The sequence below is a fragment of the Cervus elaphus genome, chromosome 7 (genome assembly GCF_910594005.1).
Source record: "Cervus elaphus chromosome 7, mCerEla1.1, whole genome shotgun sequence".
Lineage (NCBI taxonomy): Eukaryota > Metazoa > Chordata > Mammalia > Artiodactyla > Cervidae > Cervus > Cervus elaphus.
Window position 1 is genome coordinate 25,167,889 of NC_057821.1, and position 19,246 is coordinate 25,187,134.

The 19,246-nt window shown below is 44.2% G+C and overlaps 1 protein-coding gene across 2 annotated transcripts in view; it reads left to right on the forward strand.

The window, feature by feature from the left end:
- Positions 1-14,895: 14,895 nt before the first annotated feature.
- The window catches only part of PAQR8 (progestin and adipoQ receptor family member 8), a 39,188-nt gene continuing 34,837 nt past the window's right edge, over positions 14,896-19,246 (forward strand). Inside the window, exon 1 of one of the 2 annotated variants that reach the window (XM_043907717.1) lies at positions 14,896-14,988. The gene's annotated coding sequence lies outside the window, so the exon portion shown is untranslated. Of the gene's footprint in view, positions 14,989-15,022; positions 15,230-19,246 lie in introns of those variants that run through there. The other variant, XM_043907716.1, reaches the window with a different exon arrangement.

Here is a 19,246-nt window from a genome sequence, read left to right on the forward strand (position 1 = left end):
CCCTCTCCAACCCTTTGAGGTATAGGTCGTTTGGTCTAAGCCGGTCTTTTTTATTCCATTTGCCTCAGCAAAGATTGACTGAACGTGCATCTATGACACAATCTTAACCAATGAGACTGAAGATGGCACTTCTGGAAGCTTTCTTCATCCTAAATATAGATTCAAGTCAAGGACTTGCTTCTTCTTGCCCGGGAGCTTGTTATACGAGGAGATGATTCTTAGAAAGTCAAAGGACAGCAGAGAAGCCCATCTGGGACCCTGTCATCATAGAATCACTGATCATGGTCACTTAATCAAAGGTAACCAACCTCAGAAGTTCATGTGAGTAAAATGTTATATTATCCTCAACAGTTAAGCCACCTAAAAATGGATATTCTACAGCTCCCAGCCCAAAGCCCTCTAACTGAAATCTCGTAATAGGTTCAGAACAAGGAATGGGCAGGCGACCAAAGCAGAGCCTCTCGGAGTCATTTACTGGGATTGATGACCTGATTCTGGACAAAGTCCTGTAGGCTTGCTAAGCTGGAGAGGGAAATGAATCCAGCCTGCTTGGGAGCTGTCTTCACCACCACATTGCGAGGGCCTCTGTGCACGGGAGAACGAGGTCAAGCTCAGAGAGAGAGGAGAGGCTTACCAGCAAGGAGTCCCCACACCAGGAGTCACCAAAGCTCCGCTTTCCTGCAGCTTATAACGTTTAACTCTCTGAAACCCCTCGTGTTCTTCTCAGCTGTGCCAGCAATAAATAGACTCAGCTTCTCTGAGTTGAATTTCTGTCACCTTCACAGAAAGAACAACTTCTACACTCTCTTTTCTGCCTTCTGGTACCTGCCGTATCCTTTCGGAATTCACTGCCCACCAAGGGGTCTCTCGCCCCCTCAAACTCTTGTTTCCATGTATCTGGTTACACCATCTCCTTCCTGAAAAGTCCCCAGGGTGCCACATAGAAGGCAGCTGTAAGCCAGAATTCCTCAGGCTGACATGCACAGTCTAGCCCCAGCCAACTTTTTCACCATTACAGTTTCTTAAACTCTTCACTTTTTATCATCACCCATAGTAAGAAAGATTATAATATATAATACTACCAACTATATATAAAATATAGAATATATAAAAAGAAGAGAATGTAGTATATTACACATAGTAAGGGTAAATACTGTTTTGTAAAACATTTGTTTTTGTTATATGTATGTTTATATATATATATATACTCAAAATGTTTAAAATGCACATATTATACATATCTTTATATACCATATAATGTATAACCATGTATTATATCTTATATATACTAATTATGCTTGTATATATACACTAATATATAGTGTATTCATTATACATTATATATTATAAAATATGCATTATATGTATAATATAATATAATTTATAATTATATAGTATATATAATCTAAGTGAATATATATGTGTATTTATTACATTATAACCCTATAATATATGTATATACACACATATAACTAAAGATAAGTTTTACAAAATAATGCTTACCATTACTATGTATAATACATTACCTTTTCTTTTATATTCCATTCATTCTTTTTAAAAATGCTGGTTGTAGTAAAAATGTTCCTTTATCACAAGAGTGAGAAATGAGATTGCTTCACTGCCTTGAGCTACAGTCTTTGTAGGTATAGGGGATTTGAGATGTTCCATGCCATGAGGAGGGCAGATGAGGGACCAAGAACAGAGAAGGATGCCCTGGCTTGGTCTCCACACAGTTCATGGTGCCTCAGAGGCATAGGAACGCGAAGTTGGCATGAGGGCTGTAGTTTTCCAACTCCTTATTACAGTAAGGTAGTTGCTATATACTGTTTGGGTGGCTTGAAGATGAGAAGACTGATGTTGCTATGATGCTCTTTGTCTTTCCCTTACGGTCTCAAGGTGACTGAGTCAGCTCCAGCCATAGCCCATGTATTCAGGTCAGAAGAGAGGAAAATAAAAGGGATCCTGACTTTGTCCTGTACTAATAGAAGTTTTTCCAGAGCCAAGTCCAGCAGATTTTCTTTAAGTTGCATCACTCTCAGGCAAAGTCTTTCAAAATGGTGGTGATTATCCCAATGGCAGCATTCGGTTTACATGGTTCTCAATAAGCAGATGATGCAGAAAAAAAGTGTGTCTCTTTATTAGTGATTCTTGCTAGTACCAGAGACAACACCCAATGGTCCATTTTGGGTTATATATTCATCCCTGCTGCCAAGGGGTTAGGAAACTCTGATTGGCCAGTCTGGATCCATTCCTGACCCACAGGCCAGGAAAAGGGAAGGAATGTGACTGTCAGCACTGCCATTTGAGGGAGGCTGAGCTTCTGAAGGAAAAGATGCCAGTAGAAACCATCACCAATACAGAAGGGAGTTGATATATTATTGCTAAATTGAATTGAGGTATCATTAAGAAGTAGTGCCTGGGAATTCCCTGGTGGTTCAGTAATTGGGACTCGGCGTTTTCATTGCCGAGGGCCAGGGTTTGATCCCTGGTTGGGGAACTAAGATTCTATAAGCTATGCCATGTGGCAAAAAAAAAAAAAAAATAGTAGGAAATAGTCTACTCAAGATTTTGCTTGATTTTTAAATGCTTTTATTTTTTGACAGGGTACAAAAATTTGATAGTATTTGCTTTTAAGAAATTTATAGCCTAGGGTGGACAATTTATAGCAGGGTGGACAATTTATAGCCTAGGCTAAATAGAATTCTTTTGGTGACAAATAAAAAAGTATTTAATGAAATACATAGTGTAGACAAAGAAATGAGATTCTGAAGAACAGGGACTCAGAAGTAAGTTAATGGTGTCATTTGCATAAACAAATTGAAACCAAAGATTTAAATGATGTACTTACAGTTGCACTGAACGTTGTAACCCAAGTGGGGTCAAAATACAGGATATTTACCTTGAGGGGGTCAACTAAACCTCTTGAGTCTATCCGGCTTGCTATTTTAGATATGCCCTTAGGTGAGAGGTACTCCAACCTGGCAGACATGGGGAGTGTCTACAGCCTGTAATTGTGTTTCACCTTGGCATGCTCAGAGCACCTGGCTAGACCTCAGACATTATACTGTGTCTGGTATTCCATATGCTGCCTGCAGCCTGGCTGGGACTCAACCAATCAAAGAACTGTGTCACAGCCAGTGATAGATGATGCGAGATATTCTAGGTTTCCTCACTTTCCTCTGATGAGCTTAGACTAAGACAGAGGCTGCAGAAAGTGGAAGTGGAAATCATAATGAGAAGACAGTTGCTGGGCATGGAGTTATCAGGTGGGGAGGCTCAGATGGCTTGGCAGTTGGCAAAGTGAGGCAGGAAAACCTCTTAAAACCAGTTCAGTGTTGCCTTGATTTGATCAAGTATTAAACCACCTTTCCACAGTGTGCATCAATTCTTGCTTGCCTGCAAGACTCAAATTTCCTAGCAATTCGACAGATAGGTTCAAAGTGGCTGTGCACCCCCTAAAATGCAGTCATATCTCCCTATGAGTGATATTTATTAGGGTAAGTAGTATAAGCATTAATTAATATTTCTCTCATCATTAAATAATGTGTCTTTCATATTTGCCTGAAACCACAGGTGTGAGATTGAGAAGGCGAGAGAATGCTAAAGCAAAGACAACTGAAGGGAAACTGAGGCCACAGCCTCCACTCAGACATACCTGTGTGATATCACTCACGTATCTTTAGCTTTCTGGACCTGAGTATTCTCATCCATCAAATCATGGAGTGATTCCTAAAGTCTCTTCCAATTCTATTCCTAATGTCTCTATTAAAATCATTCTCGATTTAGAAGTCTTTTTGTGACCAATAACGGAAATTCATAACTTTTATTTCTTGGAGGTCTTACAAAAGTGAAGACAAGAGAAGGGGACATGAGAGGATGAGATGGTTGGATGGCATCAGCAGCTCGATGGACATGAGTTTGAGTAAGCTCTGGGAGGTGGTGATGGAGAGGGAAGCCTGGTGTGCTGCTGTCCATGGAGTTGCAAAGAGTCGTACATGACTGAGCAACTGAACTGAACTGAACAGAAATTCGCATGAGCTAGCGAAAGCTAAAAAGAGATATTTATCAAAACACCAGTGTGTAACAGATGGAACCTTGGTAAATTTTCTTTGATTCAAACAGAAACCTGGTTCGGATCCTCCATTCCATTGTGCTTGCAGGAACTGAAGGATAGGGTGTGTGTAGGTGCAGGAATGTGGGTTTGAAAAGCAAAGATGATATTAAAAATATCTAACAGCTGCTAGAGCCACAAAGGTACATGCCAGCTGATCACAGGCCTGCCTGAAAGGGTGGGAGTTGGTGGGATGGAGGGGGTGGGGGAGAGAGAATAAATAAAAGAATAAAACACAATCTCTTTTCCTTTCCCCACCCCCAAACAAGAATAATAGTACCTCAATAAATTAACTCAACACATAAAGATACACAGACATTTAAGGGAACCCAAGGGAAAAGATGCAACCAGCCTGCAAGAATGAATTAGAACCAGGGGCTTGTTGGGCAGCAAGACTCTAGATCCTTCTCTTGTGGGCTCTTCTCTGTAGGACTCCCTCACTGGTTTGTTTTCTCTTTCATCTGTTCAGAGTGTCTTTGTCTGGTTTTCCAGTCTATATGCTCCTATATTTACCTTTTGTGGTCCTTCTAAATATCACACAGACTCAAGATGAACCAGATCCAAATTCCTCTTGAAAGGGGTCTAATTGGCAAAGCTTGGGTCAAGTTCCTTTTCCTGACCTACCCATGACCGGGATGATTTTGTCATACTGGGGGAAAAAAAGTAGCTGCTGGGAGCCTATTACTGTCAATGTGGGTGGTAGTGCAGGAACAATGTTGAAAATACTTAACTGGTGTGAGATGGGCTTCAATCACTGAGAATGGACACCAGCCCTAAACAACCAGCACCTGGACCAGTCTAGTCTGGAATGGGGAAAGAAGAGGGCCAGTTCCCAGCAGATGGAACATAATCATGAATTGGGCTTTTAATCTAAGAGTGATCTGTCCAAAGTCCATGAAAAAACAGTCAAAGCCCATGTTAAAAGCAGAGTGTTCTTGGAAACTTTTTTTTTTTTTTTTTAGCAATTAGAGGGATTATTTAAGTGCCATTTTGGTTTCTATCAGTACAACTATGTGCTAAATGCTGCAAACAATAAAAGGAAGATACAGCACAGAACACTCCCTGCCCTCTGCCTCCAGGAGCTTTCACACTGATTTGAGAAGTGAGGCAGGAAGAACTTACAGAACCAGGCACTGATTATAGAGGGCACCCAGTGAGTGCCCTGTGAGACAGGGGGAGAAGAGCTTCCTGCGGACTGGAGAGTCAGGGACACTGACAGAGGGTGGCTGAGAATGCTTTCTGCGTCTCCTCTCAACATAAAGATTTTCTAAATTCTGTGGATTAATGAAGGGACCCATCACCTGGACTTTGAAGGATGTATTCAAAAGGTCCAAGGGCTTTTTTGAAGTCAAGGATGGGACTGCAAGAAACTTTGCTCAAGCTTAAACACCAGCCTCCAGAATGAGGTACTGACACATGCCACAATATGCATGAGCCTCGAAAACATGCTGAGTGAAAGAAGCCAGACACAAAGTCACATATTGTATGATTTCACTTATATGAAATAACCACAGTAGGAAAACCCATGGAAATCGAAAGAGATTTGGTGGTTGCCGAGGGCTGGAGGGAACAGGGAATGGGGAGTAACTCCTAACACGTACAGGATTTCTTTTGAGGATGAGGAAAATGTTCTGGAGTTAGTTGTGACTATTGCACAACCTTGCAAGTATACAATAAAGTATAACTATACTTCAAATGGGTGGATTTTATGGTATGTGAATTTTATCTCAACAAAACAAAAACAATAGCAAAGACACATTAAAAAAAAAAATCAGCCTTCTGGTTAGAAAAAGTTTCTTTCTCTTCTTTGCTTCTACACTTGGGTGTGAATGTTTCTTTTATTCACTGACAGTTCCCTAATCTGTTACACCAGCCTAGGACTCCCCTGCAGCTGAAACCTTCCCGGAGGTTCCCCATAGGTACCTCAAACCCAACATAATGAAAATAAAATTGCAATGTTGGACCCTAACTTTCTCTTCTTCCTGTATTTCCTCCTTCAGTTGATGGGTTTGCTGACCATTCAGTCATGTAAAGCATCCATGTGTGAGTCATTCTTTATGTCATTCGATCATTTGTTCATCCATTCAGCAAATCTTCTTTAAAGACCTGTCACATATCGGGCACAGGCTTGTGCTAGACATGTAGCTGGGAACGAGACACATATGGTTCCAGCCCTTGTGGAGGACCGTGGAAGATAGATCAATCATTCAGACACAGTGAGATGAGAACAGTGGCCTGGGGGATACAGGGAGCCAACTCCTACCTGTGATTATTCACCAAATGCTATTGATTTTGCCTCCTAAATACCTCTCGAATCCGGTGTTTGCTCCTCATTCAAAATACTCCTGTCTTCCTTCAAGCCCATCTACATGACCTCAGTTGCTTACTAACTGGTCTCCTTGTCCCAATTTATCATGCCAACCAGCCTTGCTAGTCTCAAATCCCTCTCCCACCCTGTTGCTAGAAAGAACATTCAAAAACAAAACACCTCCTCATGCAATTTTCTTGTTTATAGTATTTTGTCTCCTACAGTGTTCTAACACACCTGAAGGCTATAATATGCTCCCACCAGAAGAGGGGCTGCGGTGACTGATGATGGGGGTTGGCCCTCTTCCTAACTTGGATGGAGAATCACTGTGTAGTTCAAATTCCTTCCGGACATACCATATCCTTCATAAAATGACCCCTGCTTACCTCTTCAATCTCACCACCATGGCTCCTCCCATGTGGTCAGAGGATGGATTTTCTTTCTCCAGTTTCTCCCAATCCCCATAGTCTACTCAACACCAAGTTGAACATGCTTCCCAAGGCAGATGCATTGACAGACTTCATTTTAAAATTCACCAGTGCTCTGTTGCCAGGTAGCTGAACTAAGGCACATTAAAGTTCTGAAGACCTTTCAGGTATTTGACCCTGAAGCCCATTCATAGCCCCTGTCAGCCACCCACTTGACTGAAGCCCTCATTCAGTCCAGCAACAGAAATGGATGGAACTGAGTGATTGACAACCTCCCTAAGCCTCTGTGCAAGACGAAGAGGGACCCTAGGCAATGCAGAGAGAGGAGGGAAAAAAAGAGTTTAAATGGACCAAAGAAATGAGACAGAAGAGAAGAGACAGAGTACCAGAGAGGAGAGATGGCTCCCCGCCCCTGCTTCCTCTGGGTGTGGACCATGTTGCCACTGGGCGTGCTGACACTGAGTCTTGTGATGTGAGTTAGAGGAACTGGTTGGGTAAGAAGAGCCGCCCCCCAGTGTCTCTTCCTGTGAGGGTTTTATACAAGTTGGAACATGCCCAAAACCAAGAGCCGCTTTTACTTTCTTTTATATCCCATAAGTGCTGACAGCTGTGCATGCATGCTGAGTCGGTTCAGTCATGTTCGACTCTTTGCGACCCTACGGACGATAACCCACCAGGCTTCTCTGTCCATGGGATCCTCCAGGCAAGAATACTGGAGTGGGTCGCCATGTTCTCCTCCAGGAGGTCTTCCCAACCCAGGATAGAAGCCATGTCTCTTATTGGCAAGTGGGTTATTTACCACTAGCATCACCTGGGGAGCCCGTGCTGATAGCTACAAACAATAAAAAACTACTTGGTTGGTTTGGTACCATCACATGAACGATCAGGTACCATGGCATCCTTCCATTGAGGAGTGCGACCATGGCATCCTTCCACTGAGGAGCGTGACCATGGCATCCTTCCACTGAGGAGCGTGACCATGGCATCCTTCCACTGAGGAGCGCGACCATGGCATCCTTCCATTGAGGAGTGTGACCATGGCATCCTTCCACTGAGGAGTGTGACCATGCCATCCTTCCATGGAGGAGCGTGACCGTGGCATCCTTCCACTGAGGAGTGTGAGCAGGGGTTGCACCCATGTGTGCCCACACACTAGCCATTGCCATTCCCTCAACAGTCGAGCTGCTGAGCCTCTGCTCTCTTTCCTGCTGTACCCTCAGGCTAGAATGCTTCTGTCCCGTCTTATCAGTTCGTTCAACCTCATACTTCATGGCTCACCTTGGAGCTTTTACTGATCCTCTTAACACAAAAAGTTACTGACTGGGGGCTAGGTGTCTGTCTGCTGCTTTTTCCATCACATTCGGGGCACCTCTCCTACAGCCTTTGTGATGCTGGAGGGCAATTATTGGCTTAAGTGTGTCCTCACCGCTAGATGGAGGGTGACGGCTATATCATGCTCATCTCTTTATCTTTAGGTCTTACCAAAGTGCTTAGCGCCTAGGTCGTTTTCAATAAATCACTTCTGAATAGTTGAAGGAATGAAGAACAGAATGCTGCATATTGAAAAATTGCCACACATCCCTTTGACCCAGACTAAATCTTATTCAGTATCCTCAGGGCATCCTAATAAGGTGCTTCCCTTCTCACCTGAACAATTTGCTGGCCCCCTTCTTGGAAATGTAGAAGGGTTGGGCTAATTGGTTTTGTTTAAAGAGAAGAGAAGGAGAATGATGGGAGAGAAAGACTTAAAACAGCCAAGGCTCATCTCGCTGCAAAGTTCACTGGACTCAATCTCGGTAAAATTGAATCAGTTGGCACCATTGTCCTCCAGCCCTGATTTAATGGTGGGACGAGAGCTGTTGAATGCACTATTAAAAGGAAATGCAGGAGGAAGGGATCCAAAGGAGCTGGTCAGAAGAAACAGTCCTGCCCGTTAGTGGCTGTGAAGAGAAGGGACACGTTGTCCATTGCACTCGTGTTCCCCGCAAGAACCTCGGGTTCCTGGAATCTGAGATTGAAGAGACTGACCTCCCTGCCGCCTGTTCCTATGATACCACTGATGAGGGAGTGATTCTGATAAGGTTTATGACTGCCTTGAGCAAGTTACCTCTTTTAACATCTATTTTAAAAAGAGAATAAAGATTCTTGTTTGTTGTTGTTATAAGCTCAGAAGCACAATGCCCACACAGCACCCTACAATTGCTATAATTAACTTTATTATATTTCCATCCTGTAATAATCTACTATAAATTATAGCCCATGAGAATTATACTCAGGTCCAGAATAATGAGCAACAGCCATTCATTTGTGTATTTATTTTATTAAGGCTATTTTCGAAAAATATTGAGAACTGTGAAAAGGAAAATTAAGTTTTCTGGCAAAACCACCATTCAGAAAAATCATTATGAGGGTTTTTGTTGCTGTAAAGTCGCTCAGTTGTGTCCAACTCTCTGTGACCCCATGGTGTATAGCCAGCCAGGCTCCTCTGTCCAGGGGATTTTCCAGGCGAGAATACTGGAGTGGGTTACCAGTTCCTTCTCCAGGGGATCTTCCAGACCCAGGGGTGGAACCTGGGTCTCCCACATTGGAGGCAGATTCTTTACTGTCCTAGCCACTGCAGAAGCCCCATTAGGAGGATACACCTTTCATTTTCTTTTCTTTTCCCCTTTTGTAGTGCATATTTCTGTTTTACTAAGCCACAGAACTGCAGGCACGTGTTTCTCTGATGTCCCTGCAATTTTTGAAGACTGTGCAGTATTCTGTCTCATGCACGGACCCTTGTTAATTTGGTCAGGCCTCCCTCAGCCATTATATCTTACCCACGGACTACTTACCTTGTAAACTTCCTGCTAGAAATTTTGGTTGGCATTACCAAGACTCCATCATTCTTGTAGTCTCTCAAGAGTGTTTAGAGAGACAGGCCTGATGAAGTTGGGTCCCGCACCTGAGTGGCTTTCAGGTTCCTCCCTGTTGTCCTCAGAGCTGAAGGATTCCAGGCTGGTAGGAAGAGAAATGAGAGAAATTCAACTTAGTTGGGAGGGCACGAAGGAGGAGATTTTTGTTTTAGTTGGAATTCTTCTGGATGTTCCTTCCAAAGGCTACATGCCTACATGTCACTTTACTTCAGTTCCATTCGACACTTGAAAAAAAAAAAAAAGAGCTGTCTTTTCTGTAGCACATCCTACTAAGTATTCAGAATTAACTCTGTTAATCCTTTGTCCTTCTTTCTCCCTCTCTCCTAGATAGGAACGTGTTTCTCCTCAATTGTTTTTTTCATGCCTGGGGCACTTGCTCTTCTAGTTCATTCCTAGATTGTTTTAGCATCCTCTAAGAGTTCTGGAGTAAATGATCATGGACTGAATTCCAGATATGCTAAGTATTCACGTTATATGGCTTCCCAGGTGGTTCTAGTGGTAAAGAACCCACCTGCCAATGCAGGAGACATAAGAGACATGGGTTCCATTCCTGAGTTGGGAATTGCAACCCATTCCAGTATTCTTGCCTAGAGAATCCCATGGACAGAGAAGTCTGGCGGGTTACAGTCCATGGAGTCCACAGAGTCGGACACGACTGAAGTGACATAGCACATATGTTAGTTCATTTATTCAGCAATATTTTTCAAGCCTGTACTATGTGTTAGGTAACATGAGTTTGGAAATTAATAGCATGTCCATAAACCTTGTTCTCTAGAAACTTACATTCCAGTGGAGGAGCTAAAGAAGTAGATAGGGAATTAAAAAATGAGGTAGCAAAGTAAGAAGTCAGCTCAAGATGCTATGTCTCAAAAAAAGAAAAAGATGCTATGTCTCATTAGACCAAAGGTCACCCTCAACCAAACTGAAAGCTTTAAACCTGGCCCAACACCCAGGTCCCTGAGCTCTTTCAGAGAGGCATAAATATGGAGAAGATTCCAAATTATCTGCCCCATACCAGTCTCATCTGGACAGGTCAGTTCTTCCCTCTAGCTTCCCGATAAGATGTAAAAAGAGATTCAGTAAACACCAGCTGAATTAAACTGGTCAATTGATGTATTGACTTTGTTTTTCTTTATTAAATCATTAAAACTCTGAAACCAAGCCAGAATCAAGTATGAATAATGCAATTGTTACCATGCTTGTCCAAGATTGCCCTTTTCATCTTTCATCCTATTTGAAGGAACTGAGAGCCAGGATAAGTCCTCCAGACAGAAATCAGCTAAAATGTTATGGACTGAACACACTGCCACAGCACGGGACTCTGAGTCTCAGCTGTTCAACAGAGGATGCTGCATGGCTTTGCTCATCAGCCTAATTTAGATGATAGATGATTGACCGAAATGAGCTATGAGAGGGTGTGTATTAATACCTTCCCTAGCAACACACCAATGAGGGAGTGGCAAAGTCCAAAGGTTCAACATCAGTTTTCCATCCTGGGTAAGTTCACATGGCTTTCCTTTTCTAGCCATAAATTCTGAGAAATTTCCCTCCAAAATCTTCCTTCAGAACCCAGTCTGGATTGAATCAGAGTTGGATAGACTGGAAAACATTTACTTCTCAAAATTTTTGACATCAGTCTTTGAAGTTCAATTGTTCTGACTTTCCCATCCCCCCTCCCCTACCTCCCTTCCCAGGATAAAATGATTAAGAATTAGGAGCAAAGTGAATGGAAGAAACACAATTTTCAGGACCTTTGAAGAGGGGAACCAGCTGGGCCATTTACTTTAAGCCTTCTTAGATGCAACTTTCTTTCTTTCTTTTTTAAATATTTATTTATTTAGCTGCTCTGGGTCTTAGTTGTGGCATGAAGGAATTTTTGGCTGAGGCATGTGGGATCTAGTTCCCTGACCAGGGATCGAACCAGTTCCCATGCATTGGAAGTACAGAGTCTTAGCGACGGGACTACCAGGGAAGTCCCTTTAGTTACAAATTTCTGCTGAAGAGTGAGAGAAGGCTTCGTATTTTAATACCCACAGGTTAATTTGCCATTTAATTACCATGATTCAACTATATACAATCCAATTACATACATTCAAGTCTCATTTCAGAACAAATGTTAAAATCAACATGTGTACACATCCAATATTGCTGGGGTTTAGCAATTCATATCCTGTTATTAATAATATGAACTTTTCCTGCTTGGTCACTTTATCATTTTTTTAAGTTTGCCATTGGTAACTCTTCAATCAGGAACTATTAATATTTACCTAGAAGAGAGATTGGGCCTTTCTGGGTGGCACTAGTGGTAAAGAACCCATCTACCAATGCAATAGACATAAGAAACACGAGTTCAATCCTTAGGTCGAAAAGATCCCCTGGAGAAGGGAATGGCAACCCACTCCAGTATTCTTGCCTGGAGAATCTCATGGACAGAGGAGCCTGGTGGGCTACAGAGTCTATGGGGTCACAAAGAGTGAAGTCACTTCACTCGTGTCCAACTCTGTGTGACCCTATGGACTATAACCCACCAGGCTTCTCTCTCCATGGGATTCTCCAAGCAGGAATACTGGAGTGGGTTGCCATGTCCTTCTTCAGGGGATCCTCCCAACCCAGGGATGGAACACACATCTCTTATGTCTTCTATTCTGTACAACAAGCGCCCCATGGGAAGCCCCTCCCTACATCTAGAGTATAAAACTGTATCTTTGATCAGTCATTTGAAGTCAGCTAATCATCATTACACACCTAGTAATGCAAGAAACAATCATCTTGTACAGTGTGCTGTGCTAAGTCACTCAGTCGTGTCCAACTCTTTGTGACCGCATGGACTGTAGCCCACCAGGCTCCTCAATAAGCAGAATAAAAGTAATATAGTTAGTAGTATTGATAAGGTCATAAATAAGTATTTAAGTGAAGAGCTTCCAGTAGGTGTGGCCCAGTATCCCCCCAGATCGCTGACCAGTCTGTTTTGCATCCATCACTACCTTTAAGGGAAATTATATGTTGTTATCATACTCAAAGTTCACCAACGATGTCTGCAGGTACGAGGTGAGTGGTAGATTATGATGACCCCTGAAGGACTGACAAAGGAATGTTATCTTCTGAGGACTTATGTGGTTGGCATCCAAAGAAGAACAATTGATGTTTATGTTTGAGCAGGTATTTCTGCCATTGGACAGTCTGGCTAATGCAGAATGCCATAGCCCAATGAATGGTAGAGGGGAGGGAGGAGGCCAAAGGGCAGAGAAAAAGTTTTATGTTTAAAGTTTTCTTGGCTTAACACATGAATTTTATGTCATCCCTTTTATGAAAGATCCAAGAGCCTCTTATAATGATTCAAAAATAATAAGGTCATTCTTTTTTCCAGAGTTACAAAAGTGTCACTTGTACTGCCCAAATCGAAGTGAGTCATCATCTCAGAGTAGGAAATGAAAGGAGCCAGTATGAGATGCAAGTAGTTTTTTAGTATTTATGTGTTTTATTTATCTGGCTGGGTGGGATCTTCGCTTGTAGTGCAGGGACTCTAGTTGCGGTGCTCGGCCTCCAGAGTACGTAGACTCCAGAGTACAGGGGCTTCAGTAGCTGTGGCTGGCGGGCTTACTCGCTCCATGGCATACGGGCTCTTAGTTCCCCAACCAAGTGTGGAAGCCATGGCCCCTGCGTTGCAACGTGGATTCTTAGCCACTGGACCACCAGGGAAGTCCTGAAAGTACTTAACAGTAATGAACTGTACATTTAAAAAATGATTAAGGTGGTTAATTTTATATCATGCATGAGGTGTTAAGTCGATTCAGTCCTGTCTGACTCTGCAACCCTATGGACTGGAGCCCTCCAGGTTCCTCTGCCTCTGGAATTCTCCAGGTGAGAATACTGGAGTGGGTTGCCAGTCCCTCCTCCAGGGATATTATGCATATTTTACCACAGTTAAAATGTTTTAAATTTAATGTTATGTGTATTTAGGAAAGCAAGTTTTATTATTTCTTTTTAGATTGACCTCAATTTTTTAAACTGAAGTACAGTTGATTTACAATATTACATTTGTTTCAGGGGTACAGCATAGTGATTAAGTATCTTTGCAGAATTTATTCCGTTGTAAGTTATTATAAGATAATGGCTATAATTTCCTGTGCTATACAGCATATCTTTATTGCTTATCTGTTTTTACACACAGTAGTTTGACTCCCTTAATCCCATAGCCTATCCAGAACAAGTCTGTTCTCTATGCCTGTGAGTCTGTTTCTGTTTTGCAAATACTTTGTATTTTTTTTTTTTAGATTCCACATATAGGTCGTTTCATAGGGTATACAATGGAAAAGTGCCAGGTTTCAACAAACAGGAGTTGGGCCTGCCTGTCTCAAAAGAGTAATGAAGTGAATTAAAGGAATCTCTTAGAGTAACACTAATGCAGGTCATCTTCCCAGGATCTGAAGAGTCTCTATTTCTTTTGTCCAGATAATGATAATGAAGGCTGATTTTTTAACAGCAAAGCCAATATGATTTGTTAATTGATGTTCCTATATCTTTTCTTTCTTTCTTCTTTTTTTGGCTGCACCAGGTCTTAGCTGTGGCATGTGGGATCTAGTTTCCTGACCAGGGATGTATCCCGCTCCCCTGCATTGGGAGCAAGGGGTCTTAACCACCGGACCACCAAGCTCCCCAGTGCTCCAATATCTCAAGTGCATTTTCCTTATGGTAAAATGTGGACAGCAATGCGGGGACGGGACAAGTCCGAGGAGGACCAAATGTGGAAATTCCTTTCCTGACCACCTCCACTCCATCCCTTGTGTACGTAGGTCATGATTATCGCAACCTGCTAGAGGAGATGGGGGTATAGAAGTGGGTGACGTCCTGTCAGGGTAAGAGGTGTGTTTGTATGTTGCGTAAGTCACAGGGGAGTCCTTAGAGGATGGATCTCAGGGGTGTGAAAGTGTGTGTCGACAGTCGCCCTCCTTGGCAAGTCATAACATGATTTCATGGGCAGAATGACCCTGAATGTGCAGATCTGGGTGGTTAAAAGTAGACTGGATTCTGTCTTAAAAGATGAAGTTTGTTGCTTTTCCCTCTCCGGAAAGACTTCTGCAGTGCCCCCCCCCCCCCCCCCGCCCCACCCCACCCCCGGAAAGAACAGGACAGCGGCTGACTAGTGTCTTTTTCTCCTGTCCCCTCGGGCCTTCAGCCGCCGAAAGGGGGCCTTGCGGGCCTGACCCCCGGCTGGAAGGAAGAGGCGTAAGTCAACTTCCTCGCCCGCGGCACCCGCGGCGGCGGTGGGTGCGCGGGTCTGCGCATCCCGCCCCCGGGCCGGGAAGGGGCGGAGCCGGGCGGAGCCCGCCCCCGGCTGGCCCCTCTTCCCCGCCGCTCCTCCGACCCGCGCTGGCCGCAGTCACCGCCGCCTGCAGGAAGCTGGGAGCGGGATCTTGGGCCGGGAGTGCGGGCTGGGCTGCGTGCACGGGCTCGGCCGCCGCTGCCGGTGAGTCCCTGGGCTGGCGGCGCGGTGCGCGGAGGGAGGCGGGTCAGGACCCGGCTGTTGGGGAGCCCCCGGGCGCAAGCGCCGGGATGTCAAGATCGCGACCGTGGGGGCCCCCGGAGGAGCATCGCGAGGTAGGGGAGGAGCCCGGGGGCCGGGAGTCAACATGCCCCCGGTGCTGGGGAGCCCAGGAGCCCTGCAGGCGAGGCAGAGGGTCAGGAACTCGAAGTTGGGCGTCCCGAAACCCGATCCTGGAGGACTACAGGGTTAGGATCCTGAGGTTGGAGAGGTCCCCAGGGGTGCGGAATGAAGGCTGCCCAGTCGGCCTTCTCGGGGCGCCCTCCGCAGGGCGGAGGGGAGCAGAACCCGGGAAGGGAGTGCGGAGAGAGGAAGCCCGAGGCGGGCGGGGCTGGAGAGAAGCCCCAGGGAGGGGAGCCCCGGACAGGGGAGGGTGGGGCGACGCGAGTGACTTCTCCCGGGAAGGATGGAGGGGGTTTCGCCGAAAGGGCGGGCGCGGGGAGCGGAGCTGTGCGGAGAACCGGGGTTCTGTTCTGGAGGATGGGGGACTGGAGAGCTAGAATGCCGCGGCGGGGGTCCGAGGTGGCCGGAGGAGCTGTAGGGCGGGCACTCAGGGAACATCTCGGCCTAGGGGACGCAGCCCACTCGGTGGGGTCATGGCCATCTCAAGAGGACACCCACTCGAGGGAGCAAGAAAGGCCACCCTGGACGGGGCTGGGTTGGGACCCTCCACCTAGCGAGCTCGGGCAGTGTTGGCAACTTCGGCAGGGAGACCAGAGAGGGGCGCACCTGGCAGACCTGCGTGGGCACCGCAGTGCCCTAAGTATCTGTGGGCCCTCAGGCACAGACTCACAAAAGGGAGACCCCTGGACTGGACAGGCTTAGGGTTGCATCTCATATGTCTGAGCTGGGTTGGAAGTGATTTTGCCCAGGGATCCAATGAGAAGAGTCTGGGCTTATAGCTCAGAATAGCTCTGGAGTGAGTTTTCAAATTGTATGGGTAAGCTCTACCTCTGTGTGTGTGTGTGCAACTCATAATAAAAGTGTGTGTAATTTTTAGATCCACATGTGCTGCTTGCTTCCTCCTCTTCTGTACTTTGTGAGAGGTTGTTTCTGAGTAAAAACTGGAGGAAAATCAGGAAGGTTCCCGCGTACACACATACACACGAACCGCCCACAAATGCATTGCATTCCACAGTCTAGTAAACACGAGTATTATACTTTTGGATTGCTTCTGTTGGCAGGGCTCCCTTTAGTGGAGTGAATAGGAGTTAACCTGCATGGAAGGTGGACTGCCCTTGACTACCCTCTTAGGATATCCACAGCCTGGACCCACCCCTGAGTTGCTGCACCCTTGACCAGGTCACCTGGTGGGGCGCTAGCCTGCTCAGGACCTCAGGGAATGGGCATTCTAGAGTCTGGTGAATATAAACAAATGACCAAAGCACTGTCTGGTTTATCTTTTCTTTTTTTTTTCCCGTTTGATGTAGGTGTCTGGCTCTCTTTTACTAGTTAAATAATATTGACATCTTATATTAATGTATTCTATATGGTTAATTATGTGTGGTAATTAGCTTAATTATTTGATATAACAACTAAATCAGGAAGACCTAGGGCCTTGGGAATCCTGTTAAGTAGATTTCTCCCTGCTGAGGTTCCTGGGCTTTAAGGGGCAGTGGAAGGGGGAGAGAATGCACTCTACTCCTTTTCTTTTCTGCTGTAGATATAGGTCCATTTTCTAATATACGCTGAGATTTGAGCTTCCTGGGAGGACCAACGACTTTTGGCATCTAGTATTTGGCTCAGATGGTAAAGAATCTGCCTGCAATGCAGGAGATCTGGGTTTGATCCCTGGGTGAGGAAGATTCCCTAGAGAAAAGGATAGCTACCCACTCCATTATTCTTGCCTGGGAAATCCCATCGACAGAGGAGCCTGACGCTACAGTCCATGAGTTCACAAAGAGTTGTACACAGTACACAACTTAGTGAATAACACTTTTCACTTTTTAATATGTTGGGCCTATTTTTTTTTTTCCTTCATCAAGAGGAAAGCTCATCAATAAGTATGCAAGTTAACGGTAAAGTGATCTATTCAATTTCACAGGTATCATTTCAGGACAAGTTTTTTTTTCCATTAGGGAGTGGTCAGAACCTTGCACCAAAATCTGCATTATCATTATTGCGGTAGCATATTTATTCACTTGGACATAGAGCTAGCTGATTCTTCCAATTCTTTATCCAAATGTTAGAATAAGTACCTAAGTATTTATACATTCAAATAAATTCGTGTTTCACCCTTTCTTCCTCACCCCTCATCATGGCAAGCTGTGTACTAATTCTAGTGATGCTGTCATTGCCGAGAATAATTTTGGAGCCCTGCTTTGGAGTTGCCTTCAGAGTTGGCAACACGTTGACTGAATTGCCTCTGTGATGGCAAACCTTCCGCAGTTGGGAAACAGCCAAACGCTTGTGTGGAGCCAACTTTGGTGGAGAATTGGGGTTGTTATAGGAAGTATGTCCATTAAAGTAATGAAAGTCCTCTTGAAGGACTGGCAGTTCTACAGGGGTCATCCAGTAAAGAGTATGTGTTTAGGATTGTAAAGTAGTTGCTTTGAAATGCAGCCTTCATTTGGTTGTTTGTGCTCTGGTGCATGTGTTAAAAAAAAAAAAAAAAACTGGTCCTAGAGGAGGAAATGGCAACCCACTCCATTATTCTTGCTTGGAGAATCCCATGAACAGAGGAGCGTGGCGGGCTAAAGTCCATAGGGTTGCAGAGTCAGACACAACTGAGGTGACTTAACATGCACCAACACCTTCTAGCTTATGGGGCTGGAGAAAATAAGCCTTTCTTTTCCCCTTCCATGCCCTCTGTACCAGGCAGTTTCCATCCCCTTGCATTTCTTACCGAAAGCAAAATGAGCAAAAGACTTGTTTCTTCCAGCAAAAAAGGTAGTCAGAAAGTCACTTACCCTGTTGGTCATTAAATGCCTGATACCTAAGTTTTTATGTGAAAAGATCTATATAGAGTCAAGGGGAAGAGAATGATTTCTGAAAATCCATTTTAGTTTTGGGATTCCATAGCACATTGCATGAAAAATTAACATATCCCTTTTCTACCTTTGTTTCCCTAAATTCCATTTTTCCCCCTCAGGTTGTATAACCTAAACTTTCAGTACAGCCATAGCTTGAATCTTGATTTAACTATGATCTTGGACAAATTATTCATCTCTTTTGGCCTCCATTTTCTTACCCTAACATGAAGATATGATGAGCAGGTATCTCATGGGGCTGTGATGAAGATGAAGTAAGATTTGTGTGTGTCCCTTCACTGATCCCTGAGGTCAGTGTCCCTTACATAATCAGTGCTCCATAGAGTCTAGCTCTTTGTGTTATTAAGGGTGCTTATTGATCGTATTGTATTAAAATTCATTTTAAACCATGTAAAAATTTATAATTTCCATGTAATGATAGTCCCTTTGGCTGGGCTTTGCAAATGAACCTGTCCTCTCAGGAGATTTTTAGGAGCGACCTTAACAGCAACCATAGCTAGCTACTTTATTTTGAGTTCCTATTGGGCTTCCCAGAGGTAAAGGATCCACCTGCCAAGCAGGAGACTCCAGTTCAATCCCTGGGTCAGAAAGATCCCCTGGAGAAGGAAATGGCAACCCACTCCAGTATTCTTGCCTAGAAAATCCCTTGGACAGAGGAACCTGGCAGGCTATAGTCCATGGGGTTGCAAAGAGTCTGACACGACTTAGCAACTGAGCATGCATGTATTTTAAAATACAAAAAGTCCAGTTTTGATTGTGTGTTAGGTGTACAGTTTGGTAAAAAGCTGAAGGAAAATTGTTTAAAAGCTTCTCCTATAATTTTCTCCCTGATCCAATGAAACATTTTTCTAACAACATAGCTCTAGTTCTCATATATTGAAAGGGATGATTCTGGGGAACGTTTGTTTCAATTAAATTGGAGTTTTTTTTTTTTTTTTTAAGTGATTGAGAG